The sequence below is a fragment of the Macrobrachium nipponense genome, chromosome 2 (genome assembly GCF_015104395.2).
Source record: "Macrobrachium nipponense isolate FS-2020 chromosome 2, ASM1510439v2, whole genome shotgun sequence".
In the NCBI taxonomy this organism is placed as follows: Eukaryota; Metazoa; Arthropoda; class Malacostraca; order Decapoda; family Palaemonidae; genus Macrobrachium; species Macrobrachium nipponense.
Genome location: NC_087201.1, coordinates 117911908 through 117919428, shown reverse-complemented (window position 1 = coordinate 117919428; position 7521 = coordinate 117911908). Strand labels below are relative to the sequence as shown.

At 35.6% G+C, this 7521-nt stretch overlaps 1 long non-coding RNA gene across 2 annotated transcripts; it reads right to left on the bottom strand.

The window, feature by feature from the left end:
- Positions 1 to 3813: 3813 nt before the first annotated feature.
- Positions 3814 to 6527, bottom strand: LOC135220939 (uncharacterized). 2 transcript variants are annotated; one of them, XR_010315828.1, is made up of 3 exons: positions 6403 to 6527; positions 5354 to 5681; positions 3814 to 4646 (listed from the first exon to the last, which is right to left on the bottom strand). It is a non-coding gene; the product is annotated as an uncharacterized LOC135220939 (long non-coding RNA). The 2 variants fall into 2 exon arrangements; XR_010315830.1 differs by lacking the exon at positions 6403 to 6527 and adding an exon at positions 6248 to 6271.
- Between the last annotated feature and the right edge of the window lie 994 nt (positions 6528 to 7521).

The following is a 7521-nucleotide window of genomic DNA, read 5'->3' as shown; positions in this document are numbered from 1 at the left end:
TAGTAACAACTTGAAAAGCCATAGGCTAGTTCATACCTTAGTTCGTCGCTAAATTTTTTATTTCTTTTTTGTTTTTATTTCATAAATTAATATCCATTACACCGACAAGAGAATAACTCAACTGCAGTAACAAAGTAAACAGCAACCACTGGCTTAAGTCTCGACAAGACAGCAGTCGTCCCGAGATGTTTTGTTTCCCTAATTCTCGTAGCAAGCGCGAAAGATCCTCCGAGTCTGGAGCCAATACGGAGAACGGTACGGACCGGATTCGTGGCAAGTATCGCTTGCTATTTAAATGTCACCCAATCGTTGATAAGGCTTGTCTGGATTACACAAAATCCATTTATTCTTTTTATTTTATGTTGCTAAACGTTATTAGTATATAGAATAGGATTGAACGCACACAGGAGGTTGTATTCACCATCTGATTTATCATAATTGAATGATGATGTATATGGGTATGTCACATATTAATTCTTCATTTATATTTGATTAACCAAATTCGCTGAAAATTACCTTTAGGTTATCCGAAAAAAATTAAGAATGTAAAGTAATGTTCTTGAAAGCTCTCTTGGAAGTTGATTAGCGAGAACAGGGGCGCATTTAAAATTCGTGAGGGGCCCTAAGCCGGCGAACTCAAGGGGCCCTCTCATCAATGGGCAAGCAAAGAGGTCCCTTACAGCCGCGGGGGTGGGGGTGGTAGTTAGGTTTCCTGGATTTATTTTCTAATTTAGCACCTCTCGATGGCTGCCAGCCAGAGATGGCACTGCCATGCTATGCAATACTTTATGTTGTTCACCTCATGGGTATACAAATCATATTGCTAACCATACTTTGGTGTTTGCAGTTTGGATTCCACTAATCTGCACGCCTGGGATGTTAAGTTGTTCTCCCACAGACCTCTCAAAAATTTTTCTCACAACCAGATAACTGATCCTAAAACTAAGCTTCTCCTAATTTTTTTAAATTGAGCGCTTTTTAGACTGACTTTTGCGGCAAATGTGGTGATAAGTAATTTTACTTTCTCAACAATATTCTATTAATTGCAAATTGGCCACAGTAAGAATTTTAACTAAATACTGCTATTATTATTTAATTTTAATATGTATTTAATCATTATTATTAACTGTTTTTTGCTGAGGTGCCAGGTCCTCTCAGGCGCGGGGCCATAGACATAGAGGGGCGCGAGGCCCTAAGCCATGGGCTGCTCGCCCCGCCCCCTTTCCCTAAATCCACCATGAGTAAGAAGCTAGACTTCTTGTTGGCGGAGTCCAATTAATGAAATAATTTCAAAGTAATACGATAACTTTAATACTGTTAAAAAGAGAAGAAGAAGAAATTTTGGGTTAGTGTTACCGGATATGCCCATTGTAAATTTTTGGGTTTTCATGTACTTGGCCAGCCAATGGACGCAAATTTGCAAAAATTGAACTGTGTACGACATTCCACAATTAACAGAGTGCTTATCTCTAAGGTAGCATAGATTAGAGCGGTTATTGCTTGGTTGAAAAGAATTTGTTTCCTTTTTATCATTTTTCGAATGTGAATTACTCATGAGCTTATTATAATGTTTTAGTTCTACTCTACTAAGAAAATCAAAGAAATTAACAGAAATGCTTCAGTATTATGTGTGATGTTCATCATAGAAGTGTTCGAAAAATGGGCTACTTGATAGAAATACGTAACTAGAGCCATTCCCACCGAAATCTTTTATTGGCGTGTGTTAATTGTTTCCGCTTGCAATTTAATTTTTCAGAAATATTTCTAATATATACCTATGTCTGGCCGTTGCTTCAGTTACTGAAAAGCAAAAAATGGCATATTAAGAAATGTCTATCATTGACAAATATTTTAATTCTTCTTTTTCCATGTCTTGAATATTGCCTCCCTGTTCCTATCTAAACTTGAACAGAAACTTAGAGTTCCGTTATATTTAACACAGATCTTAATGTTATCTAGCGCTGTTATTCGTTCAGCTCCGTGTGCATACCTTATAATTTTTTCGTAATTCTTATCATCTTTTATATCAATATTTACCAGACATTGCTGTGTACCAAGTAGTAATATATACCTAGTTAATTCCAATAGTCTTTTTCTTCTTCCCCTTCTTATGTTCATAATCACATTGATGCAAAAATTTTTGTTCCTGGTACGACCAAATTATGGAATGATCCTCCTAATTATATAGTGGAATCACTGGAAATTCAAAAGCTAAACATTTTGCAAATGCAAAGGAGTCTCATTTCACACCTTATTTGGTTTTTATTTTTCTCCTTTCTTTGTTATATAGTTTATTTGTATCTATCTTGATCTTTGCTTCTGACTTTATCTTTCTTCACAGGGATGTTTCTCTGTAGGGGACTTTGGCGTTTAGCTTTCTGCTTACCTAAAAACAACAAAATTACGTTCACCCCGCGGGAATTCAAGTTCTTAAACACGTCTCAGCCACTACATTTTATAGCCTGTAAGCTAGGCATCAAATTGTATTTTTTTTTCTTTTTTAATGGAAGTGAAATGTTTCAGGGCACTGCTCACGGTACTACCAACAGGAACTCTTAATTTCATAACTTGGACTACGAGCCCGACAAGTGTATAGGGTATTAAATGACTTGGAGTAGGGTGATCTACATTACTCTATGTTATCGAAAATAAAGATAACCACATTCTTATTGATGTTGTGAATATTTAAATATGTATGCAAAAAGAAAAGAAAAAAAAGCTTCCTTGTCTTTGATAATAGTAGAAAATAAAAGTAATGGCTTCTGATACTTTCATTTGCATTAATGGGACTAATGAAAAGCTTATTTGATTTTTCTTACGGTGAAGATATGTTGTACCCTTCAGTGAGCATTTTATTATTTGTCATAGAACCTGTCATTACATTTTTTTTTAAATTCTAGACAATATCCAAAACTGTTCTGAAATAGGAGTGAACGCAAGATTTGCGAATATGATTATTACAATGTTGTAATATTCATAATTAAATCAAATTTCTTGTTTATCAAGTTTTTAGTTATTTTATTTCATATATCTCTTCCGCTTGATGATAAAGTTCACATAAAGTTTGAAGATGTTAGAAAATTTCAAAATGTAAAAAATATGAGCTTGTTTCCAAAATAAAAATTTAAAATTCAATAACAAAATAAAACCTTGCTTTAAAATTCATTATCAAAAGATAATAATTGTCTATAAACAATGTATTTTGAATATATAATTACTATTCTTATTATTATTGACAAAATCATTATATGTTACAAATTATATAAATGCTTATTCATGACAAAGAACTTCAATGTCACAGTATATATATATATATATATATAATATATATATATATATATATATATATATATATATATATATATATCTATATGCGGTGGGAAGTGGCCTAGTATCTTTACATGGGGGTGTGTTAAAATAACTGTTCAAATTTGAAATATAAAAGTGATTCGCTGTACTTTTCACGACGTGTTTTCAATTTTAACTAAATGTAGTCTGGTCAAAGTTATGTTTATGCCCTTATTCTTCTCGCTTTCTCTCTCTCTCTATTGTGGAACAGCTCCCCTCTGATTCGCAGTTGTAGTTTCTTTAAAAGTATTTAGCAAATGTGATCTTGTTCCTCACTGTATTTTTTATAAGGATTTTTTGTGTGTGTAATTTTCACAATGTTATGTTAAAGAAAATGTCACAAAGTTTTTTTCTTTGTTTTGCAAGGTACTGTTAGTTAACAATTATTCTGTAGTTTGTTGTTGTTATGTATCTATTTCAATTTTATTTTCTCGTTATATAAGGGAACTTTATGAGTAAAAAATAAAAGCTTCTGTTTTTATTGCCTTTTAGTGTTGTACAGTGATCAGCAACTAATCCCCCTAAAACAGCATACACACTCACACACACACACACAGAGCGGTGCTCTAATTTGTGCAAAATCTGATGAAATCGAACAGCAACCGTGTTTGAAGACCAGTGAAATGTAGGACAACCAATTCCATGGAATCGGCTTCCATCTCCAACCGGTTCCCTCCCCAGAAAATCTTCCATTTTGTCACAAGCAAAAAGTCGTTAAATTTTCAGATTCAAGGGGAAATTGCTGTAGCCGGGTTCTCACAGATTTGTCGACTACTGTCAATACAATGATTGGATTCTGTGGGCAGAATTGCCTTTGTGTAAGGAACTAATGCAATGTTGATAAAGACAGCAGTAAACAAACAAACAAAAAACAAAAAACGAAAAAATATAATGGTAGTAAAGTTTTATGTACTTTGGGGGAACACTCAAAAACACTTCCTGGTCTTGACAACAGTTCGTTGTGAATCATTGTCTTCAGATTCTTCCGAAGCAATTCCAACTCTCCCTCTCAGTCACAAATGATCTAGTGACTGCCTTTTTGGTTTTACAAGCGGTGCCAAAATGAAATTTAGTGTGTTACTAATTTCATTTTCTGCCACTGAGGTAACTCAAGAAGTCGCTCTTCAGGAAATAGCTTCGAGTGTTTTCGTCCTTCGAGGACAGTTTTTGTTGAGCAAACTGTGCCTCAATACGACTTCTGAGTGTCCCCGAAATGGAGTCGTCCGTTCGTTAGTCCAAATTCGTCGTCCTCGAAAAGTTGTGGATGCTGGCCCGGCCGTCTCCCGCGGGAGCTTATGCTGGAATGGAAATGATGAAGCCAGTGAATTTAAGAGAAAAGGTCTGTTTGAGAGAATTATGTTTTAAAAACATTGACGTGTTAATAAAAGAACATCAGTGATCATCCACAATAAATTAAAGCTTTGGCTTGAGGTCAAATCATATTTAGGTTGAAGCATTTTCAGTTTTTTATACGATTTGCATGAAAATAAATAACAAAAGTTTATTTGATCCCTATTAGTATTGAAATTGCATTGTACTGCACAGTATTTATACTATATATATATATATATATATATATATATATATATATGTGTGTGTGTGTGTGTGTGTGTGTGTGGTGTGTGTGTGTGTGTGTGTGTAAATATTATATTATGTAGATTCATCGTAAAAATTAAAACTAATCACAAAATGTCCCTGTAAATTATACATCTGACCAAATATTGCTCCCTATAGTGTTCTATGGTAAAAGGTTTATTACATTGAAATTATTTTGCTTTTTATTGAAAAGGATAAAACAGCTTGATTTGTTTTCATACATATCTAATCAAGGCAGAACTGGACTGGAGTGACATTCAGTCATTATGTGTTGACTTACTGACGGGTGCTTTGTGTATATAACATTTAAGAGCAATATGCATATCTGTTTCTTTGTGAACAATGATTGCAAATATAACTATAAGGGAAACAGAAAGTAACTAAAAACATTTGGATATATATTACTCACGGACGCAGCAGGTGCATAATCCAGAGCACAAAGTCATGGTCTTCAATGAGCATTTTTTCAAATAGTTGACGTATCCACACGTTCCACCACGAGCCGAACAACCCCTGTCATCACAAGATTTAACATCAAGGATGTTAAGCCCGGTGTTAATCCAGTTAAGCCAGTTCAGCACGGTGGCGTTTCCTGCTGCACCTTGTCTTTCTATCTCTTCCATGGCGGCCACTCTGTCGAGATCCACTTGGGCTGGAGCCACTGTCTCCGTCCATACGAGGAGGAGCAGCAGCAGGAGTGAAGCTAGAGGAAGCCACTTCGACATGGTGAGGTTTTTCTTCACGAAAGGAAGGAACAGATTAAACGGTGAACAACACAAAAACGGAATTCTATAAATGTTGGATATTCCTAAATAGCAAAGATTATCGGACATGTATTATGACTGGAAAAACAACAGCAGGAACAGCAATTGCGGTATTCATAAAAGTATAAACGGGATACTTTCAAAGCCCATAAAAAAAAAATAGTTTCCTATACGCTTTCATTTCTTTCATGTTCATCCAAGTTGAATGTCATGTTGCCCCCGGTTAACGGCAGATGATTAGCGTGACTGAATTTAACTAGATTTAAAGACGGAAATTGATGCTTATTGCTTGATCGCAACAAATGACGCTGCGCTAAAGCTGAAGTAATTTTTGTTTATCTTTTTTTTGGTTCTATGTATATCGCAATCTCCTAGTCTTTAGATTTCTTCCATGCCAAGAGGAAATCATTCGGACTCATGAAACTGGGATGAAATCATAGTTATCTATTATTAATATAGTATCGATATCCTTAAACTTTGAGGAATAATTGCTACATGTCAAAGGCATATTGCAAGACCCGAATTGTGGAGACCCCAACCTGCTATTGGATACATCTTCATATGTTCCTTCAGCAACTGAATTCACGGGTACACATTTTCATGTCGTCCAAACATACAAAAATAACGACCGTAAAAACCTTGAAAAGTTCCGAATTCATAACATTACCAGAAGTAAGTAAGTGAAAGTCCTTACCTTCTGCTAAGTTCCGTTGAACTGCCTTATGGTGGACGCTCCTGGCCGTTTTAAAGAGGCAGATAGATGGGTCACCCTTGGGTCACCCCATCACTACAGAAACCGACCCGTCCCTCGGGTCGGGTTCATTAAAGCATTCTAATTAGGCTCTCTCTCTCTCTCTCTCTCCCGAGTTCTAGGTCCAGACTCCACGTTTCTTTCGATTATTTTTCATTGATTTAAATGTATATATATTTCTGTCTACATAGCAGTTTTGAAGCTGGCATTCTTTATTGATTAAATTATGTTGTCTTCCTAAGGGAATTGATGCATACTTTCCGTTAAGCATAGGAAAGGAAACGAGTCTCTTTACATCCTATATGATTCTGAAGACGATGTGGTATTTTTTTCTTTATATCTACATCTTTGTGCTTGTTTTACTAACAGCTTCAAGCTGACATCCTACTCCACCTTTGCAACTTCGCTGTTGTTGGATTGTACCAAGTGTGCTCATTCAGAGAAAAATCCAAGTGGTTGTTCCGTGAGATTATTTATCAGAGGGAGAAATACCTCATCGAAGGGTAGAACAACAAAAACCTTTCCTCCCTCTGGACTAAGAATTATTTTGACCGATGTTCCTTCTTGCAAGTTGCCAAACCTAATTTCTATTCCAGTGTTATTTTCCTGAAGTTTATCCATTTTTATCCCTCGTTTGGTGATATTGTGTCGCAGATTCTACACTAACTGCAAGAATGAGATTTTGTTCTCGTGTTCAGTGTGAAATGGCCACTTGTTTGTTGTTAAACCCATTGATTGTATGATAGTAAAAGTTTCTCTATCTTTGCACACTGTTTCCCTCTGCCCTTCTGTGTAATTGATTAGTTAGTGTAGTTATGAGGACTGCAGCGCTGACCCTCCGGCAACACTTGGAAGCTTTCTTCCCTGTAAAACTGATGTTTATGAAGAGGAAGGCATAGGTCAAGCTGTGTTTAAATTATCCGGCAACCTTTGCACCATCTCAGACATTCTGTGAGCCGGTTGTTGTGAATTTTTGCGAAATTCTAGTAAAGTTTACGTTCTTGACTTTTGGACATTGTTTTTCATCTATTAAGTGTTGGATCAGCTTGTTACTGAATGATC